The sequence below is a fragment of the Lolium perenne genome, chromosome 2, assembly GCF_019359855.2.
Source record: "Lolium perenne isolate Kyuss_39 chromosome 2, Kyuss_2.0, whole genome shotgun sequence".
NCBI classification, from domain to species: domain Eukaryota; kingdom Viridiplantae; phylum Streptophyta; class Magnoliopsida; order Poales; family Poaceae; genus Lolium; species Lolium perenne.
In genome coordinates, this window is record NC_067245.2 from 128,853,637 (window position 1) to 128,871,637 (window position 18,001).

General features: G+C 45.9%; 1 long non-coding RNA gene across 1 annotated transcript; it reads right to left on the minus strand.

Annotated features, from left to right (window-relative positions):
- Positions 1-12,313: 12,313 nt before the first annotated feature.
- LOC139835208 (uncharacterized) lies at positions 12,314-16,507 on the minus strand. Its single transcript, XR_011750963.1, has 3 exons — positions 16,260-16,507; positions 13,965-14,050; positions 12,314-12,680 (listed from the first exon to the last, which is right to left on the minus strand). It is a non-coding gene; the product is annotated as an uncharacterized lncRNA (long non-coding RNA).
- Positions 16,508-18,001: the final 1,494 nt, after the last annotated feature.

Here is an 18,001-nt window from a genome sequence, read left to right on the forward strand (position 1 = left end):
CGTATGGTGTCATTTCAACGGATCATGATGATGCTCTATTAAGTGTAAAAGCGGTAGTCACTAAAGCATAATCCATAAAAAATATAATGGCATCAATATTTTATCTCATCATTGATCCAACAAGGTTTGGATACATCTCTCGGATACTATATCATCATTATGATACTCCAAGAAATGTGAGTTTCAGAACAATTTCATGACTCTCTTAGATGTTCGCTAAAACTCGTAATTCAAATATTTTCCCAATGATCCAATCATAGATATTTGATTTTTCTATTACGATGATTTCCACTTCATGCTGAAATTTATTTGAATCCATTCAAATGTTTCAAACTTCTTCCTTATTGAATATATCCACACATATATACTCAATTCATTGTTGGAAGTTTTTCATGAAGTAGAAGAATATCCCGCAAACAACTATGCCCTAGTGAACCACATACATCATCATGTATTTTTCACTAAGTTAGTTGCCCGTTCAACTCTTGGCCTATGAACGGTATTTTAGTCATTCTCTTTAGAAAAGATTTGCAAGCGCCAAGCGATTCAAAAATCAAATGACTCCAAAAATCCATTTGCATGGAGTTCCTTCATGCGTTCCTTTCTAACATGACCTAAATGGCGGTTCCACAAATAAGTGGAATTCAAATCATTTGCCTTATGGCATTTTAGCGTCAGTGTTATGTATGTGTGTTTCACCATTAAGATTTATAATAACTTATCCATCGTACATGGAGTAATGTCATAATTTGAACAACTCATTTGTTTTTATTTGAGAAGAGCAAAATAACAATTATTAAGTTCTTTATTATAAATTCTAAGGGCTAGATAGAATGCCAACGATGAACATAATAACACTTTATTTTTGTTCCAGACGTGCATTCCTATCATATTCCTTGTCAGTCACTTAGGCCATTGTATTCTTGTATTGCGTTGTTTTGTATGACACTTCATACCAATCAATATGGTACAAATACCCAAGAATTTCATTGTGTGACCAAACGAGGAATACATCCATAACATGTATATCTTTTATATACACCTGAGCTAGACTTTCTAGTCTTTTCTTTCTTTCTGCCAATAATCTTTTGTAGTTTCTCTTTTAGCTTTCCTCATTATTCAGAAAGACACTTCAACATCAATAACTTCTAGGTTTGTTGGTCAAATACCAATAACTTTGAGGTTCTTACTTTGAAGCTGATCATCATATGACAAGTGTTCCGGATTTCACTATTAGTAACCTTGTAATATGATGAATAATTTCACTCATAATTTTATCCATTGTATCATGATGACTTTCCGAGACCATGTCTGTACATGCTAGACTCGTAAAGTTTTAACCTCAGTATTCGCATGTGCAAATCTGGCTTGCACCCGTTTTATGCACACGTATAATCTATAACACCCGATCATCACGTGATGCTTCGATACGACGAGTCTTAGCAACGGTGCATACTAAGGACGATTACTTCATGGATATGCGAATATCGTTAGTGCCCCAATAGTTGGAGGATTGGGACGCCTTGCGTCTTCAACCTGTGTACATTCCCATAAAACTTATGAGTTTATGTAGTCTCACCAAATTATATTCTATCATCTTGCAATAAGGTCTTAGATATCACATATATCTCATACCTTGATTATTTCTGAAAACTAAATTTTCAGCTCCTTACTTTTCAAACATATTTGAACTTCAAGTTTCATGAAGACAAGATAACTTTAGGTACTAATTGAAACCATAGCTCATTGAATCAACAATATGAGGTTTACTGAAAGTTTGCAATAGGACTTAATCAATTCTTGATTCTTTAACAATACGGTACCAAACCGTAAAGTTTCTTATCAGATTTTAACAGTATTTCTATCTCAATTACAAGACTAGCGCATGGTAGAAAACGGATGCCAATACTACAAAATTAATTCAAAATACTACTCAGACTATGTTTATGATAGTTGTATGTCTTGATGCTTTCATCATACACTTCGAGAATCTCAAGGACCATGTCATACATGTGAGAGACACCTTATGCATCTTGTGCCACATGTCACACAAAAAGTTGCTCTTCTTTGGATTTTTCATTTCATCTTTGGCATTTGCAATGGATTCTTTCACACTTGAGGAGGCTCATACTCGGCTCACGCCAACCATACTCTTCCAAGCTCGAAGTCTCCATCGTTTTGCCATTGCACATAACAATTTTGCCCCAAATTTTGCCGCCGATACTTGCCTTTTGTTTGTTCCATTTGCTTGGGACAAGGCCACAACACACATTCTTCACACCATACAACTCTTACATGCACAAGCTTTTGATCTTCCACATTTTGGATACACCCACACACTTTTGTTTCCCATTTTTGCCTATTGCCTCTTTGAGAAACGACTTGTTGCTTCGTATTTGCTTGAGAGCTTCATGTTCGCCGATCACAAAATTGGCGTCCACAAGCTTTCCATTTGCAAGTTGTTTTTCTCCAAGTTCTTCTTCGACCGCGACTTTTTCCCTCTACCACAACATGGGAGAACCGTCTTGGACTACACCGTCGGTGAGAAGGAACAAGAGTCGAGGACGACTCTTTCCCAAGGGGGGGGGGGAGATGATGCGGGGTGGCCTTCGGACACCTACGCCTCAAGACCATCAAGTGCAGCCCCGCCTATCATCGACGCTACACCATGGCCAAAGAGTCCCCCAAGTGGACCTTCAACCCTAAACCGCGCTACACGCGACAAGGTGAACTCCTTCCTCTCGATACTCGACCTCGTCAATACCTTGAATGGAATGCTACCTCATATCGGTGTGCTACATATCATTAGGTACAAGAATCATCGAGGAACCGGAGAGGAGGAACTCCCATGGTGCAAGGAAGAAGGAAGAAGAAGAAGAAGGAAGGAAGAAGGAAGGAAGAGGAAGAAGAGGCGAGAGGAGGAAGGCCGGCCGGTCCTGTGGCCGGCCAATCAAGCCACAGCCGGCCCACCCGGCCCCAGGGCCGGTCTGACCGGGCCCCTGACCGGCCTGGCCGGTTTCGACCGGAATCGCCGCTTGTGCCATCCGGACGCAGTCCCGGGGCTTCGGGAGCCTCGCCCGGTCACCGGCCGGCCCAGAATCCGGTTTGGACCGGATGGCCCGGTCCCAGACCCGGTCGGACCGGCCCCTGGACCGGATTTCACGGGTTTGACCCACCAACTTGTACCCGTTCGACCCGAGCTGCCTTGTATGCCTATATAAGCACCCCGGTCGCCCCCTTACCTCCTTAGACAAGATTTGGCTTAGATTAGGGTTTGAGCTATGTCTCCCTAGGGTATCATCCCTCTGTAATCAAGGCACCTTGGTTGTTGACTTTGATCTTGTTGAGTGAGATTCTAGTACAAGTTACTCTCTCTCCCTCACCAAGCTCTTCCTCTCCAACCCCAATCTCTCTCCGGGAATTCTGCCACGGCCTCTTCCTCGGAGATTCTATTGGCGTGGTCCATCGAGCCACGGAGGTAAGCATCGGGTGTATCGGGTTGGTGTGCGTGCGTGAGTCTCGGAGTTCCTCGTGTTCGTCGTGTTCGTCGTGTTCCTCGCGTTCTCCCATCTCTCCCCTTGGTTTCGAAGTCAATCCGCGAGATCGGGCCACACACGGGGTCTTAGACCTCATCACAAATCATCGCGGATAATGCGAAGGCTTTAGCGAGGGCACAACTCCGCACCCACCATAGTGAGATGAGAGGAGAGGGAGCGACCCACCACAAAGAGAGTGAGCGCCACAAGCCATATATGAGTGAGTCCAAGAGTGTCCTTCTAGCCACCAAGAGTGAGTGGAGAGAGCTCCAAGAGAACCCATCCACCATATTGCACTACGTGCTCATATGCAAGGGACCCTCGTCGGCGACTAACGACTTAACCAACATTCCTCCGTCTTTGTTGTCTCTTTTGCAGGAATTTCAAGACGTCTTCCCCGATGAGCTCCCTCATGGACTACCACCACTCCGAGGCATAGAACACCGCATCGACCTCATACCCGGCGCTCCGCTTCCAAACCGTTCCGCCTACCGCACCAACCCCGAAGAGACCAAGGAGATCCAACGCCAAATTCAAGATCTCCTCACCAAAGGGTACGTCCGCGAAAGCCTTAGCCCTTGTGCGGTTCCCGTGATTCTTGTGCCTAAACCGGATGAGACGCAATGGATGTGTATGGATTGTCGCCCCATCAATGCCATTACCGTCCGTTACCGCCATCCCATTCCGCGTTTAGATGACATGCTTGATGAACTTAGTGGTGCCACGATTTTCTCTAAAGTCGATTTGCGTAGTGGTTACCATCAAATCCGCATGGCTATTGGTGATGAATAGAAAACGGCATTCAAGACCAAACTCGGTCTCTATGAATGGCTCGTTATGCCTTTCGATCTTTCCAACGCTCCATCAACTTTCATGCGCCTCATGAATCACATCTTGCGTCCTCTCATTGGCAAGAGCGTGGTTGTCTACTTCGATGATATTCTTATTTATAGCAAAAACCTCGAGGACCATGTGCAACATGTGAGAGAGGTCTTGTGCATCTTGCGACATGAAAAGCTTTATGCTAACCTCCCTAAATGCACATTTGCTCAAAACAAATTGGTTTTCCTTGGCTTTGTGGTTTCCGCTAATGGGATTGAAGTTGATTCTTCCAAGGTAGAGGCCATCCACAATTGGCCTACTCCTACAAATGTTGGTCAAGTCCGAAGCTTCCATGGACTTGCCGGTTTCTATCGTCGCATTGTGAAAGATTCTAGCACCATTGCTTGCCCTTTGAATGAGCTTACCAAGAAGAATGTTCCGTTTGTTTGGGGCAAGGCCCAACAAAATGCTTTTGATGAGTTGAAGAAACGCCTTACCGAAGCTCCCCTTCTTGTTCTTCCAATTTTTGCAAAAACTTTTGAGATTGAGTGTGATGCAAGTGGGCTTGGTATTGGTGGAGTTCTTATGCAAGAGGGCAAACCCGTGGCATACTATAGTGAGAAGTTAGATGGCGCACGCCTCAACTATCCTATATATGACAAGGAGCTCTACGCTTTGGTTCGTGTTCTTGAAGTTTGGCAACACTATCTTTGGCCAAAAGAGTTTATCATTCATTCCGACCATGAGTCCTTGAAATATTTGAAAAGCCAACACAACTTGAACAAACGACACGCAAAATGGGTCGAGTTCATTGAGTCCTTCCCATATGTGATCAAATACAAGAAGGGCAAGGACAATGTTGTGGCGGATGCTCTTTCCCGCAAAAACACCCTTTTGCTAACTCGTTTGGATTTTCATGTTTTGGGACTTGAAGAGATCAAAGAACTCTATCCTTCCGATTCTTTCTTTGCTCCAATTTTTGAGAAGTGCTCCATTGAGCGAGGAGTGGATGATTTCTATTTGCATGATGGCTATTTGTTTAAAGCTAACAAGATTTGCATTCCCGAGTCTTCGCTTCGAAAATTGCTTTTGCAAGAGTCTCATGGAGGAGGTCTTATGGGTCACTTTGGCCGTGATAAGACACTTGCGATGCTCTCCACTCATTACTATTGGCCAAAGATGAAGCGAGATGTGGAACGCCTTTGCCGCCGGTGCACCACTTGCTTACAAGCTAAGTCTACCTCCAACCCTTATGGTCTTTACACTCCATTGCCTATTCCTTATGCACCATGGACCGATATTAGCATGGATTTCGTTCTAGGCTTGCCTCGCACTAAGCATGGTCATGATTCCATCTTTGTTGTAGTGGATAGATTCTCTAAGATGGCTCATTTCATACCTTGCCATAAGAGCGACGATGCTTCACACATTGCTTCATTGTTTTTCAGGGAAATTGTCCGCCTACATGGGATACCGCAAAGCATTGTGTCGGATCGAGACGTCAAGTTCATGAGTTATCTTTGGAAGTCGCTCATGGCGAAGTTTGGAGTCAAGTTCTTGTTCTCATCATCATCGCACCCGCAAACGGATGGCCAAACGGAAGTGGTCAATCGAAGCCTCTCCACCCTCCTACGCATCCTCGTGAAGAAGAACTTGAAGTCATGGGAGGAGTGCCTTCCTCACGCCGAGTTCGCCTACAACCGCGCCAAGCACAAGACTACGTCAAGGAGCCCCTTCATGGTCGTCTATGGCTTCGAACCTTACACGGCACTCGACATACTTCCGCTTCCCCTCCACGAGCGCATCAACATGGACTTCGACAAGCGCACCACCGCCGTCAAGAAACTACATGAAGAGACAAGGGCAACCATACAAGAACATGTTCTTCGTCAAGCCAACCGCATCAACGCCAAGAAGAAGGCAAGAATATTCAAAGAAGGAGACCTCGTTTGGATCCACCTCCGGAAGGAACGGTTCCCTCATGAGCGCAACTCCAAGCTCAAGCCAAGAGGAGATGGCCCCTTCAAGGTCCTCAAACGCATCAACAACAACGCTTACGTCATCGACATACCGACATCCAAGTACTTGGTGAGCAACACGTTCAACGTCTCGGACTTGTCACCCTATCATGGAGATGAGGAGGTGCAAGAGTCGAGGACGACTCTTTCCCAAGGGGGGGGGAGATGATGTAGCCCCGGTCACCGACGTCGCTACACCAAGACCAACAAGTCCCCCAAGTGGACCAATGACACGAGCCCGAGTCAAAGCTCTACATGATGAGGTGAACTCGCTCCTCACCACCCTTGATCTTGGTACCCCTTTGGATGGATTGCTACCTCATGCCGACGTGTTATGTGTCATTAGGTACAAGGACCGTCAAGATCACGAAGAGGAGGACACACCATGGTCAAGAGGAGGAGAGGAGCAGCTGGACGTGAAGATGGACATGGAGCTGGACCGGAAGTCGCCCGAAGAGCGCAAGGAAGAGAAGATGGCCGGCCGGTCCAGAACCCGTCGACCGGCCTCTGATCGGGACACCCGGTCCAAACCGGGTTTTCCGCTGTGCCATCCGGCGCTATCCCGGGCCCCGGAACCCCGTCCGGTTGCCGCCCGGTCCAGGGGCCCCGTCTGGACTGGCCTGCCGCCTCAGTCCGGTCGACCGGCCTCCCGACCGGCTGCACGACTTAAGTCACCAAATCGGCCCGAATCTGTTTCACTTGTACCTTTTCGGCCCGTGACGCCTTGTAAGACTATATAAGCACCCAAGACGCCCCTTCACCTCTTTAGACTTGTTTTGAACTCAAACCTACCTTTGAGCTTAGTCTCCCTTGGGTATCATCCCTCTGTAATCAAGGCACCTTGGTTGTTGACTTTGATCTTGTTGAGTGAGATTCTAGTACAAGTTACTCTCTCTCCCTCACCAACCTCTTCCTCTCCAACCCCAATCTCTCTCCGGGAATTCTGCCACGGCCTCTTCCTCGGAGATTCTATTGGCGTGGTCCATCGAGCCACGGAGGTAAGCATCGGGTGTATCGGGTTGGTGTGCGTGCGTGAATCTCGGAGTTCCTCGTGTTCGTCGTGTTCTTCGTGTTCCTCGCGTTCTTCCATCTTCCCCCTTGGTTTCAAAGTCAATCCGCGAGATCGGGCTACACACGGGGTCTTAGACCTCATCAGCTCCTTCTCTTCCTTCGCGCGCTTCGAGTGACGTCGGGTACAACTTCATGCCCATCTTCAAGTCCCGCTGCTCCTCTCCTTCCCTTGACCATGGTGTGTCCTCCTCTCCGGGGTTTTGACGCACCTTGTACCTAATGACACAAAGCACATCGGCATGAGGTAGCATTCCATCCAAAGGGGTACCGAGATCAAGGGTGGTGAGGAGCGAGTTCACCTTATCATGTAGCGCTTTAACTCGAGCTCGCGTCATTGGTCCACTTGGTGGACTTGTTGGTCTTGGTGTAGTGTCGTCGGTGAGCGGGGCTACATCAAGGATACCACAATGTCATACCTATCTATGAATAAAACAATGCAAGCAAATATTTATGATATGCTACTCATATATTAATAAATTGGAGCTAAACATGAGAGATCATGAACTACTAGACTTTCATTAAATGACATATACCTCACATGAACCAACTAAGCATGCTCACATGGATGAGTATATGTACAAAAATGAAAACAAATAGAGTTCATACCAGCCTCTCACCACAGTCGAGTTGTCGTAGATCGTCATTATTGCCTTTCACTTGTGTAGCTTGAATAATATGAAGCAAAAACCAAGCTCCAACCACCGGAGACCGTTGAACTCCATAATAAACTTTACAAAACCAAAGAGGAACAACAAATATTTTTGGTGTTTTCGAATTGGAAACAAAAACGAAAGGAAACAGGCAAACCAAGCAAAATCTTTTTGGATTTTTTCATAGCAAACCAACGATAGCAAATAAAGCAAAATAGGAACAAGAAACCAAAATAAACAAATGGTAAAGAGAAACAACAGAAATATTTTTGTTCTTTTTGTGTTTTAGGAAAGAAACAAAGCAAAAGCAAGAAAATGAAAACTAAAAGAGTCACATAAACACAAAGTAGCAGAAATCCGTCAAACTTGACAGCAGTACAGTAATCATTTTTTACGAAAATCTTCCGCTGTTCAAATCGAAAAGTTCTCAACTAATGAAAGTTAGATAATAACCTGGGGAACATGCAAAAAAATTGGCTTCTCAAAATAACGTTCTGGCTATTTTTAGAATTTTTTTTAGTATCAGCCCAGAATCTGTTTTTAGACAGCACTTCCCTAAATATCATCTTCCTCATATTAGAGGCCACCTTAAGAAGCGAAACAAGTATGTACAAGTATCCGGCAATTGTAATATGCAATGAATGAGTGATGCCGGCATACCTCCCCCCAAGCTTAGGCTTTTGGCCTAAGTGGAGATCAATCCCACGGTGCCCATGAGGTGGCACCTCCGTAGTATGATGAAGAAGGATCCTGTTCTTGGTATGTGCTGGAAGATGCACCAGGATACGTGACAGTGTACCTGTCGGAGGGCTCGGCGTCCTCGGAGTCATGCTGCTGGTGGAAACCACGTATCCTCAACTGCTCATCCACCTCCTCCTTAGAACGCGAGCACGGCTTCCTGCGAACACTGAACAAATCGGTCTGCGGCAAAGGGATTTCCCTCTCATCCCCGTCAATAAACAACATTTTATAGACAATATTTTCTAAACTGGAGTCAGTTGTGACAAATTGGTGACTCTTCATAGCAGCAATATCAAGCTTAATAGGAGTTAGTTTCTTATCACTAGGATCAACAGGAAGATCTAGATATGCAACAATAGGTGAGGCAACAATTCCTCCATAAATAGGTCCCTTACTAGCCAAGCGACGAGCAATGAGAGCACCAAGATGATAAGGTGTATGAAAGTATAGAGATGGTAAACCTAGAGGGGGGTGAATAGGTTTCTACAGATTTTAATTCTTTCTTTGCAATATTAGGCTTTGCGGAATATAAAGGTGAGCCTAATGCAAACTAGGTGAAACAACCTATATGAGGATACAACTAACTCGAGTACGAAGGCTCTCACAGGCAGTTAAATCACAAGTAAGGAGTTCGGTTAGAGATAACCGATAGCACGCGGAGACGAGGATGTATTCCCGTGTTCCCTTCCTTTGCAAGAAGGTACGTCACGTTTGGAGGGGTGGAGGTCCCACGAAGGATTCCCCACGCCACAAAGGCTCACCCTATTCTCCGGAGCCTATCCCACGAAGGAATAGCTCACTCACTTGTGGTAGACTTTGAGGTAGCCTCCAAACCTTTACAATCTTGTCCGGAGCAAATCCACAGCCCGGATGCTTCCGGACTCCTCTTGCCCACCTAGGGTTTCCACGAAACCCTAGAGAGCAAGTTTCTTGATGAATACAATGGGAATGAGATTTGGCTTGGTAGAACAGTAGATCGGGTCCTCCTCTATCGTTTCCCCGGAGGGATTTGAGTTTGGGTGGAGGAGGAGGGAGATCTGAGGCTTTTGGTGTTTCTAGCAATGGAGTATGAGAGAGAGAGCTCAAGAACAGCTTGTAGTGTAGTGCCTAACTCTTCAGAGGTAGGAGAAGGGCTATTTATAGTGTCACTTGAAATATGGCCGTTGGAACTTGACACATCAGCTTTTCTCCAAACAATTCCGGTCAACCGGACCACAGACCGGAGTGTCCTGGTCTGAGCCAGTCGGACCGGATCGAGGGGACCGGACCCGCCGGTCCAAACCGGCGCAGGCCGAACCCGACCGGGGTCACTTTGCGTCTTCGAGGAGGTCACCCGGTTGGCGCCGGTTAGCGCCGGCCAGCCGGTCGGCACGTCAGGCCGGCAGTTGAGAGGCCGGCTGACAGGCGGAAACCGATCCGGCGCACTGTCCGGCCGACCGGGCGGCAGATCGGATTCCTGCTTTAGACCCCTTTTTGATTGTTGTTGAATTGCGGGGTCTCCTTTAGCCTTCTTGTTCCTTTGATACACCATTTATGCCTCTTTGCCTAATACCTGAGATTATCCTTATAAACATGTATTAGGCCAAATACTCTAGCATGGTGTCATTGTTACCAAAATAATGGATAAGGGTAAAATACCCTTACAATCTCCCCCTATTTGGTATACGATGACAAACCGAGCTAGAGTCACATATAGATATTATGATAAGCTCTAAACCTTGATTCTATATAAGATATTATGACAGCTCCCCCATAATGTGTGCACTTGGAAAGTTTGCGTTTGAATACAAAGTGCACCATTTGTGGAATATGAGAAGCTCCCCCAATATCTTTAGGAAACAAGCATGGTATGGACAAGTATATCAAGATATGTAAGCATAAAGCATGATCATCCTAATAGAGTGCTTAAGCATACAAATAGTCGTCCATACACGAATTATTCGAAGTAGCAAATGGTTCTTGAGAAATTAAAGCAAATAAGCACAAGCCATATAAGAACCAAATAAAGCAACACCCATGGTTTCTGACAATCAAAGAACCCCGTGGTCCTAGACTCTACTCTCTTCTCCCCCTTTGGCATCGGAACACCAAAAAGGCGAAGAAAAGAGGAGAGATGCTAGCGCACCCATCAACAGAACTCATGCCCAGCGGAATATGAGCTCTCGCCATCATCACGCGCAACCTCATCCTCTTCATCATCATCATCAGCAGCAGGGGCACTAGCAGTCCTAGGAGGAAGGCCACCATGAGCATACATGGAGAGGTCAAAGTTCTGGAGCATCTCATCAGTAATGGGAGGCATCTCCCAAGCAGGTGCAACCACAGGCTCCATCTCAGGGCCAGAAGGGGGAACAGGGACATTCCGTGCATCCATGAACTCATTCTGTCTCCTCCGTGTCTCCTGGTTCAAAGCAAGACTTTGATGTGCAACATCATTGGTATTCTTGCACATTTGCCACATGCTGGAGAAGAAGCGAGCGGCACCGCGCTTGGGCGCCGAGAGTAGCTGGAGCTAGCTGCAAGATCATGGCGTTCCTTGGAACGGCGCTCAGAGGGCATCATGGTAGGGACGTCCGGGCGAATGTCCTGAGTGGGGAACTTGAATGGTTCCATGATGACTCTTTGATCAAGTGTGTTGAGAGGAGGAGGTACCATGTGGTTGATGAGCCACTGAACATACTGAGCATAGTTGGGAGTCATGCGGCCAATAACTGAACGCTTCAGTTCACAGTGAATGAGATCACAGCCATCAATTTTCCTTATCCTGTCAGGGTGTGGACATCAGATTCAGGTGGTAGTTCCTGACTTCACTGGTATCGCCTGACTTGCTGATGAGACTCTCACGGAACATCTTGGCAAGGACAAGATAAGAGTAGTACATCCCAGAGATAGTGGGAGGCCTAGCTGTACGGTTCGGGGGATAGCAAAAGGAGATGTCACCTTTAACGAGCTTAGGCCGAGAATGAATCTTGAACCCTTCAGCAAGGCCACCACCAAAACCCATGGCTTCACAGAACTGAGTGTAGGTGCATGAGTACTTCTCCTTGCCAGTCATCCAAGTCATAGTGCGATCCTCATCATCATGGAAGAATACGGTGCAATGGAGTTGACGGACTAGAAGAGGACAATAGATCCTTTCTGCTTGTTCATCATCGGGCTTCAGGCACACAAGTTCATAGAGTCCCAAACCCTTCAAGGTATCAACCACAAAGCGGTACTTTGTGGCTGCATGCAAGGCAAGCTCTTCACCACTCCAACTATCCGAAGACATGGTCCTCCTTGATCAAGAGAACAAGAAGAACACCTAGGTAGGGCTTGATAGCCAACTCCCCAAGATCTCCCAAAATAGCTTGAGAGGGACCAAATCCTTTGGTGGAGATGTTCCAAGGGTCCCGATCTATGATGTGGTGGAGTTTGGGAGGATTCTAATGGTGGGAAGACCCTAGGAAGAGGTGGGGAGGAAGAGGGTGTGACGCCCCAGAACCGGTACCATGAGGATTCCAGCGATCCCGCCGAAATCCGCACGATATCAATTCAGAGACGCCCTCCGACAAGACGTGCGCGAAGAATCACACACGTGATGCCAGAGGAATTAACACGAGCGGTAACATTACAACAGAATTACAATAGAGCCCACAAGATACATATATTACAACTATGACTCCAACGAGTCAAGATACAAATAGATACATACAAAGATCCAAATCATACAGAAGATCGAATACATCCGAGTACGGACAAGATAAAAATTGGACTAAGAGTCCTGAAGATAACCAGTGGCGTCCATAACCCTGCCCAGGCCAAGCCGGAAGGGTAACCTTGCTAACGTCGTCATCTTGTACCTGTCGAAGTAGGGCCATCGGTTGCCGACAAAAGGGAGGAAACAGAAGAGAAAGAGAAAAGGCGAGAGTAAGTACCAAGGAACGAACTCCGGCACGTACTTTGCGAGACTAGAAATGGCTATGCTCGCCGGGCGAGTATATGTATATATCGCCTGGGGCTATATGGTAGGTTCAGCGGCAGCAAAACTATAACCAATAGAGACACGCTACAACATCCGTCTACTCAGAGAAGATAAGAGAGCGCACAAGGTAACAGATAAAACTACACAAACATAACCCAACCGATTACACATATCCCCTTCAACAAAGCGAAGAGGCAATGTAAAAGGCACTCAATGGTGGACAAGTTTTATTAGGTATCGGTTGTAGTAATGCTACATTATGACGCAAGTTATTATCAGATTATTAACAACAAGTACAAGGTGTAAGTTGTTCTATGATCAAGCTATACAATTCCAAGTTGTCCATAACCGCGGACACGGCTTATCGATAAGATGTACACCCTGCAGGGGTTGCCCAAATGTAACCATGCGCATGCTCGAACCCACTTACTACAGGTGGAGTCTCACATCAAGACCGTTCCCAATGCAAGAGAAAGTTTAATGGGAGCCACCCCGCTAAGCTACCCGTGACGAAGTTCGGCCGTACTCCGATACGGACCCAGAGGTTTGTGTCAACGGCTAAGCTAAGTGTGAACAACCTGCTGTCGCTAATCGTTCCACGATATGAGTACAGTACATAATATAAACACCCGAAGGCAACAGGAAGTAAATCGTGCATCGTGCATATGAGCAAAGAAAGCCAAGGTTTTGGCTCCCAATAAACAGACTCGACGAAAGGTAGTGGGTGATTGGGGTCCCACTCCCCCACGTACGGGTAGAGCGCTCAATCTCGGAACAGATAACAAGAACTCGGGTCCTAGGGGACATTAGCAAGTCAAAGTGCCGATGCTTTCGCAAAGGGGCTCACAGATGCCTCTGCTTACAATTTTAGTTGTTAACAAGTAAGTAAAACATGTGTATCTCCAACAACTGATATAGCATGTGATAACCTCCCCACAACCCAACACATCCCGATATCAGATCGAGATAAACAACAGAGCCTAAACACTCCTACGACTCGCAAGGCTCAAACATCAAGCAACGACTATGGGTAAGGAATGATACATATAGGATTATTATGGTAAACAAGTGGATAGGACACGTGACTCGATAAACAAGCGCAACATAAGGATAGAAGTGCGAGGGAGAGCAAAATATAAATAGGTGAAGAGGGAGGGCTCGCCTGTGAAAAGCTGCAGAAGCACTTGTCGGAGAACTCGTCGTATCTCACATCAGCACTTCGTGATCCTATCCGGGAAGAAGCAAATACTGGATAAACAACGGGTGCAAGTCTTACTACTACGGAAGAAGAACCAGCATGATCAAATGCAGGCATGCATGGCATGGCAGATATGTTGCGATGCACTTATCCAATTTAAGCGGAACCGGAATCCCGACACACAAATTAGGTTGGAGTTGCATTTTCTACCGACAAAGTTAAGTGTTGATTAGCATGGCATAACATATCAGGGGTTCTCTACTTCAATATTAAACGGAGCGGGGAAAACCCTAGTTGGAAATCCAAAATACTCCGCATATATGTGAGATGAAATGCACGACTATCAACGAGCGACATGTTGCGAGATGCAAACATATGAATGAATGGCATATTAATGTTTCTCTCATTTTTCTGATCAATTTTCATAAACATGTTTTATTTTGAGTTACGATTTAGGAGATATGATTTTTGCAAGATAAAAGCATTTTCTGGGATTTTAGATAAAACAGAGACACAGACAGGTGGGGCTCCACGCCACGTGGGCGCCAGCGTGGCAGAGAAACAAAAAGGGGGTTTCTCGCGCCGGCAGGATTCCAACTCGGGTCGATGCGGTGGGAGACAAGTGGTGCAGCCAGTGGGCTGCTGTATCAGATTTGATGCGAGTACAAGAACCAGCATGATGAAATGCAGGCATGCATGGCATGGCAGATATGATGCGATGCACTTATCCAATTTAAGAGGAACCGGAATCCCGACACACAAATTAGGTTGGAGTTGCATTTTCTACCGACAAAGTTAAGTGTTGATTAGCATGGCATAACATATCAGGGGTTCTCTACTTCAATATTAAACGGAGCGTGGAAAACCCTAGTTGGAAATCCAAAATACTCCGCATATATGTGAGATGAAATGCACGACTATCAACAAGCGACATGATGCGAGATGCAAACAGATGAATGAATGGCATATTAATGTTTCTCTCATTTTTCTGATCAGTTTTCATATATAACATGTTTTATTTCGAGTTACGGTTTAGGAGATATGATTTTTGCAAGATAATAGCATTTTCTGGGATTTTAGATAAAACAGAGACACAGACAGGTGGGGCTCCACGCCACGTAGGCGCCAGCGTGGCAGAGAAACAAAAAGGGGGGTTTCTCGCGCCGGCAGGATTCGAACTCGGGTCGATGCGGTGGGAGACAAGTGGTGCAGCCAGTGGGCTGCTGTATCAGATTTGATGCGAGTACAAGAACCAACATGATCAAATGCAGGCATGCATGGCATGGCAGATATGATGCGATGAACTTATCCAATTTAAGCGGAACCGAAATCCCGACACACAAATTAGGTTGGAGTTGCATTTTCTACCAACAAAGTTAAGTGTTGATTACTTCAATATTAAACGGAGCGGGGAAAACCCTAGTTGGAAATCCAAAATACTCCGCATATATGTGAGATGAAATGCACGACTATCAACGAGCGACATGATGCGAGATGCAAACAGATGAATGAATGGTATATTAATGTTTCTCTCATTTTTCTGATCAATTTTCATATATAACATGTTTTATTTCGAGTTACGGTTTAGGGGGGTTTCTCGCGCCGGCAGGATTTGAACTCGGGTCGATGCGGTGGGAGACAAGTGGTGCAGCCAGTGGGCTGCTGTATCAGATTTGATCATACATGGGGTGCAGATAAGGTAAAGTGTATAAGCGTGGTAAACTGAAGAATGAACACTTCTAACTGAAAACGTGACAGCGGGTGTTCCTGTAGACAGATTTTTGCACAGATTTTAAAGCGCTCGCCACGACGAATCTGGGAACTGATTTGAGTGAAACAAAAGAGTTTGAGTAGGATGGATGTGCCAAGATTCGAAGGAGACCAGAATGAGTGGAAAGGGTGCACGGTATCGCCGGAGAAGCTCGCCGGAAGTCGGGCCGACGAAACAGCAACGCTGAAACTGAAAAACTGGAAATAGAATCTGTTTTCTGGAGCCGACTTTGGAAGACGATAACTTCGCCGATACTGATTCAAAAACCAGTAGATAGCTGGTGATGTTGTGCATCTAGAGAAACAAGAAGATCGTGCTGGAGTGACCTGTTCAGGCAAGGATCTGCGTAGGAAGACAGGACCGCGAAACAGAACCAAAACTGCAACCTTTTCTCGTTTTCGTTTTCGATTTCTTCCTCGATCTCTTCTCACGTCGATGATGCAGGGGTGTGGAGGCATGCAGGGGAGAGGAGGGAGTGTGGTGCTCACCCTGGGATGGTCGGTGATGAGAAGGAGGGGCGTAGGAGGTGCCGGCGACAAGGACGAAGGGGTGGCCGGGGAGGTAGACGATGGATGAGCTCGGGTTGCTGCCAGCCTTGGTCGTCCTTGAAGAAGACCATGATGGAGAGAAGGAAACGTGGTGCTCTCCACGCTCAGGTACCGGAGGGGCTGGCCATGGCGCCGAGTGGTGGATGGTGAAACTCTCGGTAGGGTTTTTGGTAGAGGGTCAGAGATGGTTGGCGGCGGCGGGGAAAGGGCGCAGCTAGGGTTGCAGGGTAGCTAGGGAAGCTTTTTATAGAGAGGAGGGAGCAAGGATCGTCCGTCCCATCACTGGACAGCGACATGCTGTGACACGGATGAGCAGCCGTACAGAAGAACAAAGATGTCAGGGAGGTTTGGTAGAGGTGGACTCTCGGTACTGGTTTGGGTGGATATTTTCCTTGGGCTCAACATGAGATTGATTGGAAGATGTCCACACGGCCCTTCAAGACTTCAAAGGATTTGATTAGGATTGAACAAAGATAGGTAGATGGAAAAAGAAGGATGAGGACATGCCAGGTACTGCAACGTTTTCAAAAACAAAATCTTGTATTTGGATTTGAAAATAGCTTTGCAATTTTTTATTTTTTTACCAACTATTTGGTTTGGGTTTTTGATAATTAAGAATAGACACTAGGGAGGGTTTACATATAGAATCCATATGAGAGGGAAGAACTGAAATAGTTTTTATTTAAAGTAATTTTATTTTGTTAAAATCATGCGGATGATATGATGCATGATGCATGATGATGCGCGAAAGAAAAAAAACAACAAACAATTCTAATAGGGGTACTACCCGGGGCCGTTACAGAGGGCGGCGGCAATGGTGTGTGGGATGGATGGGGGAAAGTGAGGAAGAAGAAACCCCAAGGGGTAACCTCCTCCCACTTAACCAGCCGCACGGCTGTTTAGCGCCCGATCGACAGGCTGGCGCCCGGCTGATCCGCCAGAGAGGCAGTCCAACCGGGCCAGAGACCGGCCAGGGACAATCTGCCCAGTTTTGTCTTGTTTTTCCTCGTTTTGCCCCTATTCTTTGTGTAAATGTGTATGAATGCTCAGATGATGACATGTACATATAGATAGATAGATGATGATGATATGAGCATAGACATGGGGTTGGGAACACAAAGTTCTCTAGGCATACCCATTGGAGTGAAAATCCAAACAAGATGTAAATAGAAACAATGGGCATGATTCGAAATATATATCAAGAATCATAAGTCATTTTGAAGTGATTTTTTGCAATAATATCATTTGGCCTTATATAGTCAAATCAAGTTGTAATTGAGGCTCAATGAGGGGCGGGGGATTACTCCCCCTATGTGAAAGCGCAAATGTCATGAGACCTCGAAGAGACATGCTTGGGTCCATATAATGAAATTGGGTCTATTTATGTTGCACACATAGGTATGCATCATAGCAAGACATGGTAAGATGACTATCCCCATATGTGGTATGCCTCTAAGCTAGAGAGCAAGATAAATGCAAGAATATAGTGCAAGAAGTTAATCAATCCAATTTTTTAGGATCAAGAATACCAAGTTCTCTCAAGTTAACAAACCGGGCTTCATCCAAAGGCTTAGTGAAAATATCCGCCAATTGGTAGGTTGTCCCCACATGAGTGAGATCAATATCCTTATTGGCAACATGGTCACGTAGGAAGTGATGGCGAATGTCAATATGTTTGGTGC